The sequence below is a fragment of the Callorhinus ursinus genome, unplaced genomic scaffold (assembly GCF_003265705.2).
Source record: "Callorhinus ursinus isolate GAN/ISIS: 27379988/994484 unplaced genomic scaffold, GSC_fseal_2.0 scaffold24, whole genome shotgun sequence".
Taxonomy (NCBI): domain Eukaryota; kingdom Metazoa; phylum Chordata; class Mammalia; order Carnivora; family Otariidae; genus Callorhinus; species Callorhinus ursinus.
In genome coordinates, this window is record NW_027397086.1 from 16,729,957 (window position 1) to 16,741,730 (window position 11,774).

An 11,774-nucleotide genomic window follows, 5' to 3' on the forward strand; every position below is an offset into this window, starting at 1 on the left:
CCTACAATGGAATATGGTCCCGTCTTAAAAAGGAAGGATATTCGGACACCTGCTACAACATGGATGAACCCTGAGGACACTCTGCTAAGCGAAATCAGCCAATCACAAGAAGATAAATACTGTCCGAATTCCACTTACATGAGGCACCTAGAGTAGGCAGTCACAGAGACGGAAAGTAGAGAGATGCCTGCTGGGGAGGCAGGAGGGGGAGATGGGGAGTCGTTGCTTAAAGGGTACACAGTTTCAATTTTGCAAGATAAGAAGTTCTGGAGACCCACTGTACAACAATGTAAATAGACTCAACACTACTGAACCATAACGCTTAAAAACGATTAAGATGGTGAACAAAAACCTCATCAAATTATGTAGCTTAAGTAAATGCAGTCGACTGTATGTTAACAATACCTCAGTAAAGCTCTTTTTTTAAATCCCTTTATTACACTTTTCACGAAAACCCATGGTGCCCAGACTTGTCAGTAGGCTAGAATCTTCTGGAATCCTTTAAAAATTTCAAAACCCCAGGCCAACAGCCAACACCCCAGACCGATGAAATCACAACCCCTGGGGGGGCAGGACACGAGCACCAGGGTTCTGATGCCCCCAGTGACTCAAGTTTGACACCCACTGAATCCACCCTTTGATTAGGCCTTGTGTTTCTTTCAGGAGTCTGCACCATTAACTACTTCTCAGGCTTATTGTGAGGATTGAGAGCAAGAATGAACGCAAAGCAACTAGCACAGCTACTGGTACTTACTGCTTGATGGAACGCACCAAGAGCATCATTGGCTTTAGGATCATTATATTATTCTTACATCATCATCGCTTCTCCGATTGCCGTGGATCTCCGGGAAGCTCCAAAGGCAGTGAGAGGGGGTGTCGGGACGAAATCTAAAGTAAGACAGGAAAGCTCTCGGCAGGTGGGAGGGGTCCAGGCTGAGGCAGAGAAAAGCGGGGATTCCAGGGTGGCTGGGAGGTTTGGGGGCAAGACTGTGAGGATCCCCGAGTCAGGAAGACGGTAGACTCGCCACAATGCCAGGAGGCACCTGCCTCTAGGGGCTGCTGCTGGCACCACTCAGAGACTCCAGAAAACACTGAGGGACATCTAAGGCCAACGGGAGAGTTGGCCCAAGAAGCAGCATGGGCTGCAGTGGGCACGAGTGTGTGTGCGCGCACGCACACACAGACACTCACCCCATAATGACTTTTAGCTCATCTGCCCCTGGGGGACCCCCTTCTAATTTTTCAGGGGTCCCCAACCACTCCTGGTAGCCCCAACACCCTTAAGGTCACTACTGACCATCACCTCCATTTACCTCCCAGTGTCTGCGCTGGAGTCGGCTCACCTTGCTGGGCTGGGCACGGTGGGGGATGGGGGAGCAGCCTTCAGGCAGCCAGGCCTCCCTCGGTGGCTCATGGAACCTGGAGAGGAGCGAAGGGCCATTGCATTGGGGTTGCCCGAAGAGGAGGCGTCTCTCCAGGCCAGGGGAGGACTTTGGCTGAGGAGGCTCTGGCCCAGCCTGGATTTTCTCCCCAGGCCAGCCAGCCACCCCATAAACATTCCCCGGACCCCCCACTGTGTGGCCTGCAAGGCCTGGGATCCCATGATGGTTAGAGGGGGCACGGGGTGGTAGGAAGGAGAGGAGCCGAGGCAGAGCGGCCCCAGGCCGGCACACAAGGCTCAGATCCCAGCTCTCCTCTGTAACTGCTGTAGGTCTCGGGGAAAGACAATTCACCCCTCGGGCCTCAGTTTTGTCTTCTGAGAAAGGGTGACAAAGCCATCCTCACAGGTTCCGTGGGGGAATGAGACAGGATGACATGAGTGTCCCCATTAGGCATCACTTGCTGTCCCGTCCCCAGGAGGGAGGAACAGGCCTCACGTGCTTCTCACCTGCAGCACGGCTGATGGGGGCAGCAGCTTTCTGGGGACAGAGTTGTGTTAGGAAGCCAGCCCCGGCGTGGGCTCTCCAAACCACAAATCCATACCCGGAAGCCCTCCTCCAGAGCCTGGGTGCCCACCCTACCGGCTGTTGGTGTGCTGGGTGACAGAGGGCTGTCCCTTCCCCATCTGTCATCAGGGCCTCATGAGCCGGCCCAGAATGGATCTTCCAGAGAAAGGGACAAACCTCACGGTCCCATTTTGCAGGAAGCCTTCCTGTTCCCCGTATCAGACATGACCTCTCCCTCCCCTAGGCCACCAGAGGACTCCTTTAGTTTGGCTCTGGGCACCTCGAGTACCCATCTGTGTCCCCCAGTAGAGGAGTACCTGGGGGCAGAATCCAAGTCACAGATGACACCCGCCTCTTGTCATCTTGTCATCCTTGCACCAAGAATTGAAAGAAGGGCTAAGTGACCCCTGGCGTCCTGAGCCCACACCAGGACAAACAAGCAGGGACTCTTGGATCCCCACTTGGGACACAACTCCAGGGTGGAGGTGGCTGGAGGCTGGGCCTGGCGCCCGGACACAGGCATGGACCCCGCCTCCAACGGCTGTTTGTGTTTTCCTTCTCCCTGGGCAAAAGCTGTGGGGGCTGTTCTAAGCCACAGCTGGTTTTTATTGCATCAAGGCTCAAAAAAGGTCTGAGCATATTTTTAGAGAGAAGGGGGAAAAAGAATATTTTCTTCCCTGACCCAAGAGGAGGGCTTGCTCCAATTTTCCATCTGCTCTCCCTTCTGGGTGGAGCTGACCAGGAAGTTTCCCTGCAGGAGGATCCTGGAGACAGTGGTTCATGAGCTCATGGATGCGGCAGGGTGAACGCTGTCCGGCACGACGTCCGCCTCCCTCCCCCAACACACGCGCACACGCACGCACACGCACACACGCGCACACACGCGCACACAGCCTCGGGCCTGTGATGTGGAGAGAGAGAAGCCATGCCCAGGATGACGACAGTGGAGGAGCAAGAGACTCGGAGCCCCAAGTCTCCCTGGAAGGGGGAGACTGAAGGGTGGCTCGAACCAGGGGTCCCCACCGTGGCACCCCAGAGCTCTGGCATGTGCCGCATCCCCACTGGGGTGCCTGGATCCATACGATCTGGGCGCTGTCTGGGACCAGAATAAACAATGTGTTTGGTGTAGCCTTGAATGGCTGGTTTCCACTTGTCCAAAGACACTCTGGGGATGAATGAAATGCCAAATCATTTTTTTTTTAATTTTTTTTAAAGATTTTATTTATTTATTTGAGAGAGGGAGAATGAGAGACAGAGAGCACGAGAGGGAAGAGGGTCAGAGGGAGAAGCAGACTCACTGCTGAGCAGGGAGCCCGATGCGGGACTCGATCCCAGGACTCCAGGATCATGACCTGAGCCGAAGGCAGTCGCTTAACCAACTGAGCCACCCAGGCGCCCGCCAAATCATTTTTGAGCATCACTGAACCCCTGAAGCTTTTGTTATTTTCTCAATCAAAAGACGCTAAATGGGGTTGCCTGGCTCAGTTGGTTGAGCATCTGCCTTCGGCTCAGGTCGTGATCCCGGGGTCCTGGTTGGGCTCCCTGCTCAGCGGGGAGCCTGCTTCTCCCTCTCCCTCTGCTCCTCCCCCTGCTTGTGTGTGCGCGTGCTCTCTCTCTCAAGTAAATAAATTTTTTTTTTAAAAAGATGCTAAATATCCTAGAGTTCTGTAGGCATCCGTGTGTGTGTATAAATCTCTGTCTGATAATGTATGAATATGGCCCATGTGTATGACATGCGCAACGGAGTATGTGTATGTATATTGTGTATGTGTGTGTTTGTATGTTTATGTGTATTGTCCGTATTTGTAGTATGTGTTGTGTTGTGTCTGTGTGGTATGCTGGCTGTGTGTCTGAATCGGGGGTGGTGTGTGTAAGTGTGCATTATGTCTGTTTGATACACTGTGTGTGTATAGTGGGTATTTGAAGGATGCTGCGTGTGGATGCTGTCATCAGGCCAGTAGCATATCTGGAAGGGGGCCTGTGTTGGGGAGAGGGTCCCTCCTTCTCCCCCGGCACACTATCCAAAGGGACACCTTTTCAAGACATTTCCAGGGCCATCTGTTGGGGGAAAACACAACAGGTAGAGAAGGCAGTTGAAGGGAAAGAGACCACTGGACAGAGTTCTACCCCACCAGACCCTGCCCTTCATGTCAGAACTGGACTTCGCCTCTGGGGACATCCAGTCTTAAAATCCCCAGCCCAAAGGGTCACAGACAACAAAGCCCAAGTTCAGAGAAGCATGTTACCCACCGACCAGGAGCCAGAACCTAGCCGCCTTGCCCCTCCCGACAACGGACTGGCCTTCAGTGCCAAAGAGCCTGCAAGCAAAGACACAACAATCGTGGGGATGGTGCCCAGAGCTGGCAGTTGGCAGTCAGGGGCCCAGGCTCTCCACAAACAGGACCTCACTTCTCTCTCACACCCACCCAGCCACGGGGCATCACTGCCCCATTTTATCAGAGGAGAGAACTGGCTCAGAGGGGAGACAGAGGTGAAGGCAGGTCCCTGGCAGCCACAAGGAGAGAAGTCTCTGGAGCGAGGAGGACAGCCTCTTGGCTTCAGGGATCAGGCAGGGGAGTCAGGGGTGGTTGTGGGCTTGTAGGGTTTCGCTCCATGAGGGGTGCTGGTTCCTCTTCCCTGCCTGCAGAGACATGGACTCTACCCAGATGGGAGCCAGGAAGATGGAGCTAGACATAGCAGCGATGTGGGCCTTCCTCCTGACCACCTCTCCATCCGTCCCCATCCCAGAGGCTTAGCCAGGCCAGGCACCCTCTCACCCATGTACCCCCTTGCTCCTCAGGCAGCAGAGGTTGCTAGAGACGTCCTCCTACTTCTTGAAACTGAGGCAACCCGGCTAGGGTGGGGCTGAGGGGATCTTCTTGGGAGATGGTCTTTTTGGAAAGACAGACCCAGAGTCAAGACCTTTCTACAGAGCCCAGGGGCCTTGGGCAAGTCCTTCTCCCTCCCTGAGGCCTGGTTTCCTCGTAAGGTGGGATTAACAGGCTCTGCCTCCTGGGATGGTTGGGGAACCACGTGTGGGTGTGAGGCACGTGGCCCAGGCCAGGCACCAGGGAGGCACTTGACTGACACATGTCCCGTTCCCAGCCCCGGCCGCACAGGCCAGCGAGAGTTACAAGCGGGGCTCAACTGGCTCAAGGGCCCCTCCCCTCCTGGCCCGAGCAGGAGCTGCAGGGGAGAAAGAAACAGCAGTTCTTGGAAAACCACCATCAAGCCCTTCTTGGAATAGGCAGGCCATTCATCAAGATGCCATCCAGGAATCACACCAACTGCCGAGTCGCTCTGGAGTGGCCCTCTGCGACCTTTGGGCTGCCTGACACCGAGCTCCGTGGTGCTACTCACCACTCCACGTGTACCCCAACACCAGGCACTGAGGACTCGTCAAAGGCCATCGGGCATTTCCCTCCCTGGGATCACATCACTTGACCACCCCTGCGCAAAGCCTCTCCTGCCTCCCCACTGCAGTAAAGCCTTTAGTCACATCTCAACATCCCCCTCGGTCAGGCCAGGACCCCTCCTCCTCTCTCCTGCACCTTCTCACCTTGAACCTGTCACACCAGCCAGTCCCTCGTGGCCACCTGCTTTCATTACCTATGGGAAGCACTTAGCTGGGGGCCTGGCACGTGGGAGACAGCTCAGCAAGGTGGGATTCGGTCTCTGCAGACAACAGGCGGATGCCTTTGCCCCCCTCTGGCAATCTCTGATGCACATTTAAAGACTCACCTTAGTCTTGGGGTACCCGGGTGGTGCAGTTGGTTAAGGTTGGACTCTTGGTTTTGGCTGGGGTCGTGATCTCAGGGTCGTGGGATCAAGCCCGGTGTCGAACTCCACACTCAGCGCAGAGTCCGCTTGGGATTCTCTCTCCCTCTTTCTCTGCCCCTGCCACCGCGCTTACGCTCTCGCACGTGCGCATGCGCTCTTTCTCTCCCTCAAATAAATAAATCTAAAAAAAAAAAAAAAAAGACCTGCCTTAGCCTTCAATTCCTCCAGGAAGCCTTCCCTGATGCCCACCGCTCCAAGCCAGTGTAGGTGCCTTCTTCCCAAGGAGAACTGCCTGGTGTCCCAATATCCCCCTGTCCTATGTGATAAGGTTACTCCAGTCCCCACCCTGCGGCCTGGCATATCCTCCCCAGGGTTCATGTGGATTTCGGCAGGCTTACGTCCTCATTGGTCCTCCTTGCTCTCTGGCCTTACAGCTGCCCTCTGTCCCAGCGGCCCACTGGGCTCCAGTCTGGAAACACCGCACCTCCCACCTTATCCCAAAGGCCTTGCAATGCAGAGTTAATTTGGATAGCAGAGTTCACTGGCGTCGTGGAGATGGCGGAGAGCGATTCCAACGCACACGACAAACTGCCATTCTGAGGCAGCGCAGCTCCTGGGAGTTTGTCAGAGAATCTCTAACCAGCTGGGAGCGGGGGAGGGACCTGCCCCCCTGAGAGTGTTCTGGAAACTCCTTCTTCTCGGAGCCCCTCCCCCTTCTTCCGTTCCGTGGGAGACCTTCCTCTGGCTGCTCCTTGGAGACTTGGAGACCCCTGGAGGGGCCTCACCTGAGACAGATTCCCTCTGTGCCATTAGGCAGAGCAGCTGTTGTCTGTTATTTTAAAGAGCCATTGTTCTGGGCTGAATTGTGTCCTAACCCCCAGGCCCCCAGAATAGGACTGTAGGCAAGATAGGGCCTTTGAAGAGGTGATTAAGTCAAAATGAAATCGATAGAGTGGTCCGAATCCAATGGGACTGGTGTCCTTATCTGAAGAGGAGATTTTGACAGAGACTCGCACAGAAGGCCATGATGTGGAGACCCGGGGAGAAGGTGACCATCTGCAAGCCAGGGAGAGAGGGCTCAGGAGAAACAACTGTTAACACCTCGACCTCGAACTCCCAGCCCCCGGCACAGTGAGGAAATCGTCTCTGTTGTCTAGGCCAGTGGGTCTGTGGCGTTCAGGTATGGCCCCAAGGAGGCTCGCCTAGCACCACTGTTTTCATGCATGGGTCTCATTGCACTGCCCTCACCGATTTGTGGCCCTGCCGCCCCTTCCAGACCGAATCCCCTGCGGGCACTGGACAGAGCTGCCCTTCCCATCCTTCAGAGCTGCAAAGCCACCACACCCCGAGAACTTTGGAGAGCATTTCCTGGGTGAACAGCTTCCGGGATGAACAGCACTTCGGCTCCTGGCTCTTTAAATCATCGAATGCTGGGATGGAGAGAGGCCTCACCACGCATGACCCCTCCCCATTTCTGGAGCATCATCCCACTTGGCGCCTGGTTCCACCCTCAACAACCCCAAGAGAAAGTGCACAGAGGAGTAAACTGAGGCCCAGAGAAGGCAAGTGATGTGCCCAGGGTGTTTCATGGAGTCAAAGCTGGGAGGAAGGAGAGACCAAAGCCCACAAGTCCCAGGGAGGAACTGAGAGGGGGAGGCAGGGGCCCGGAGAGCCCTGCAGTGTCCTGCCCACCGGATGGAGACAGAGAGGACCTGGGTCCAAGTCCCGTCTACGCCTCTTGCTCGCTATGTGAGCCGGGGCCTCAGTTTCCACATCTGTACAATGAGGCTGACAAAGACGAGACAGCACATGTGGTGCTTAGCCTGGGGTCTGGCCCGCAGAAAGGGCTTAAGAAGTGTTCGTGCCGCGGCCGCTGAGAACAGTCTTCTGGAGCGGCTCAGCTGGCCCAGCACCTGGCCCCACAGGAAGTTTGACAAAGAGCTCTCAATAGAATCTCTTCCTGCCTGTGGGCTGGTCGGCATGGGGGGCAGGCAACTTCTGTCCTCCGGGCCTCGAGCACTGCCCCCCTGTCCCCAGCACACACATGGTCATTTGCCCTCCAGCGGGCCTCACAGGGCACAGGGCTGGATAAGGCTCAATGGCCCATTGTTCTCCCTCCAGGCCCAGAGCAGGCCCGGCCTGCCGGGAACCAGCCGCTGAAAATAGTCCCACCGGAGTGTCAGGGTCCAGCTGCTTATCTCACTGCAGGGGTCAGGAGCGGCCCCACTCTTCCTGGCCACTACTCTGGGCCAAGTCCAACTTGGCCGGCTCCCAGATCACCCTCAGGGGAGAGTCCAAGCTCACACCCGCAAAATATTTAGTGGAAAAGTTGAGGCCAGTTATAATTCCCTGGGGGCAGGCCCTTGGTGCGGACTTTCAGACTCAGCCTGTGGCTGGTTCCGAGGAAAACCCTGGAAGAACAGGCCAAGGCTAACAACGCAGAGAGAAATAGGGAAAGGTACTCCAGGTGGCAGGAACAGCAGAAGCAAAGGGAGGAGGGACGAGGCCAGGCGGAACAGTGAGAGGCTGTGGGAAGGGAGTCTTGAAGGGCAGCTCAGGCTCCATGGAGCAGGGTCCAGAATGACAGGCAAGGCTTTCCTGACCTTCCAGGCCATGCCTTGGCTGGGGCGGGTCTGTGGTCACGCTCACTTCCGGCGCTTCCTCTGAGCTCTTCCCTAAGGGCTAGTAGCGGTCCTGAAGGAGGAGCGCAGGGCTGAGGAGGATAGAAAGGTGCCCTTGGCACCCCCCTCCAGGCCTGAGAGGGCGCTGCTCCTCAGAGACATATGAGGTGGACCCCAGAGGATCTGCCTGTGGGGCTGTGATCACCACAGTCAGCTTCCGGACATTCAGGCTTTCAACGGTGAGCCTTCAAGCTCCTGCTCGGCACTGAACCCTGGGCTGGGTGCCAGGGACCCAGACAGCCGCTCCGTTCCAGCCTTTGAGGGGCTCACAGTTCAGAAAAGAAGCATCGAGTGGCAACTCCAGGACTGAGTCCCCTGAGCATTGTGCTGGGGCAGCTCAGAGAAGGGTTCTCCTGACTTGGGACATCGGCAAAGGGTCCCTGGAGGACATACCCTCTGAGCTGAGTTTTGAAGGTTAAGAAGGAGATGGCCGGGTAAAGAGGAGGCAGGAAAGCCATGAGAACACATGTGCAAAGGTCCTGGGGTGCACCTGGGGTGTGGGGGGGTACAGGGCAGAGATGAGTGTGCCGGTGATGAGGCTGCAAATGTCTGTGGGGACCAGATTTCATTCTTCTCTGCATTTCCCACGGACGCAAACATAGTACTCACCAACACAAAGGCTGGCGAATGACACAGTAAACAGTTGAAAAAATGGGAATGGGGTATCTGGGTGGCTCAATCAGTTGGCTCAGGTCATGATCTCGGGGTCCTGGGATCGAGCCCCACGTCGGGCTCCGTGCTCAGCAGGGAGTCTGCTTCTCCCTCTCCCTCTGCCCCTCTCCCCGCTCGTGCGCACGCTCTCTCAAATAAATAAAATCTTTAAAAAAAAAAAAAAGAGAAAAGAAAAATGGGAATAAATTAAACTGAATAGATTAAATCCTGTTTTTGGAGCTCACTTATAGAGTCTGGGAATTTGATCACTGATTATTCTGTAAGCAAGGTCTTCTGTCATTTCCACATTGGGGGTTTGATTAATAAGCTGTGCTTAAGTTGAGAGTACCTATATCACACAGACCCATCCAAAAGCCCCTGCTGGGAGGGTCCAGTCAGGCAGATGTGCATTCCAGGAAGGCCGGCATGCACTGGCCTGTGAGGGCTTACAGCCTGGAGTGAAGAGCTTCGTTGGGTGAAATATACCCCAAAGGTGAGCTCCTCTGTGATTGCCCCATAGGTCCCAGTTCTTCACCCCTCCCAGCACGCACTCGGTTTGCTGTGTGAGTTCCCAGCTTGGCCTGCTGGAGGTAGACCATCCTTCCCACCCTCCCCGTGGGGCCTAGCCAGGTGACTTATCTTGGCCAATAGGACAATAGCAGACAAATTTCAAACAGAAGCTTACACTACACTTGCATCTGAAAGAAGAACACCCATTCTATACAATCTGTCCCAGAAAACAAAAGAGGAGGGAGCACTTCCCAATTCATTTTAGGAATCCAGTATTACCTTGATACCAAAACCAAAGACAGTACAAAAAAGAAAAACCACAGAACAATAGTTCTCCTGTAGATGAAGCACAAATCCTTAACAAAATATTAGCAAAGAGAATGCAGCAACATAAATGAAGTTTATTTCAGGGATGCAAGACTGGTTTGATACTTGAAAAATCAGTCAGTGCAATCCACCATATTCACAGGCTGACCAAGAAAAGTCCTATGATCATACCAATTGAGGCAAAAAAAAAATTTTTAACAGAATTCAACACCCACTCAGGGAAAAATTTTTTCAGATTAGGAATAGAGAGCAATTCACATATAAACAAACGTCCTCTATAAACATGTAAACATAAATATATAAACATGCTATGTAAATAAAATAGCTTGGTAAATAGCATTTGGAAAACACTGACTGCTCATATCATTCTTACTGGTGAAAGACTGAAACGCAACAAGACTAGAAAGGTAAGTAAATGACATACGGATCAGAAAAGAAAAAATAAAACTATCTATTTGCAGATGACATGATTGTTTGTGCAGAAAACTCCAAGGCATTTGCAAAAAAACCTCCCCGAACTACTGAATTGAGCAAGGTCACAAGCTACAAGGTCAACGTACAAAAATCCACTGCATTCCAATGTGCAAGCAATGGACGTGGAAATTGAAACTTATATTCTTTACAATCATTAAAAAAAGAATGGAATACTTTGGCTTAAATCTAACGAAATGGGACTTGTATGCTGGGAACGACAGTATGCTGATGAAAGAAATCAAAACAGATCTAAATAAATGGCGAGACATGGCAGGCTTGTGAATTGGAATATTCCACATCATAAAGGTACCAGTTCTCCACAAATTGAACTACAGGTTTAACACAATTACTATCAAGATCTCAGGAAGACTTTTTGTAGATGAGGCAAGATTATCCTAAAATTTATACAGAAAGGCTAGGGAACTAGAAGAGGTAAAACAATTTTGAAAAAAAAAAAAAACAAAATGGGAAAATCGGTCTACTTATTTCAAGACTTATTATGTAGCTACAGTAATCAAGACCATACAGCATTGGTGGAAGGACAGAAATACTGATCAACAGAACAGAATAGAGAAGGGAGAAATAGACCCCTAGAAGTATAGCCAACCGATTTTTGCAAAAGTGCAAAAGCAATTCAATGATAACACCTTACACCCACGAGGATGGCTGAAATAAAAAAGACATTATAACAAGTGTTTAGTAAAAATGTGGAGAGACTGGAGGCCTCACATACTGCTGGTGGGAAAGTACATGGTGAAGCTTGAAACGCAGTTCCTCCAAAGTTTAAGCATATAGGGTTTGTTTACGACTCTACACCTACATATACACACAAGAGAATTGAAAACATATGTCCACCCAAAACCTTGCACATGGATGTTCATAGCAGCACTATTCATAATAACCAAAAAGTGGAAACGACTCAAAAGCCCATCAACTGATGAATGGATAAATACAGTGTGATCTGTTACGTGGTACATGGGATCGATACAATGGAATATTACCAAGCAGTACAAAGAAAAGGAAGGACTGATCCACAGTAGCACATGACAGACCTTGAAAATGTTATGCTAAGTCAAAGAAGCCAGACAGAAAAGACCACATATCGTATGATTTCATTTGCATGAAATGTCCAGAATAGGCAAATTGTAGAGACAGAAAGCAGATTAGTGGTTGCCCAAAGCTGGGAAGGTAGGGAGAGAGAGAAGGGAGTGACCACTAATAGGTATGGAGATTTTTTAGGGGGTGATGAAAATGTTCTAAAATTGATTGTGGTGATGGTTGTATAGCTTTGTGAAAATACTAAAAACCATTGAGTTGTACACTTTAAATAGGTAGATTACATGACGTGCGGTTACATCTCAGTAAAGCTGGGTTTTTTAAAAAAACAATTCGATAGGTGAAGGAT

The 11,774-nt window shown here is 52.2% G+C and overlaps 1 long non-coding RNA gene across 1 annotated transcript; it reads right to left on the reverse strand.

Annotated features, from left to right (window-relative positions):
* Positions 1–781: 781 nt before the first annotated feature.
* On the reverse strand, positions 782–6,291 carry LOC141369964 (uncharacterized). The gene is made up of 4 exons (XR_012373570.1): positions 6,125–6,291; positions 5,688–5,907; positions 1,344–1,419; positions 782–888 (listed from the first exon to the last, which is right to left on the reverse strand). It is a non-coding gene; the product is annotated as an uncharacterized lncRNA (long non-coding RNA).
* Positions 6,292–11,774: the final 5,483 nt, after the last annotated feature.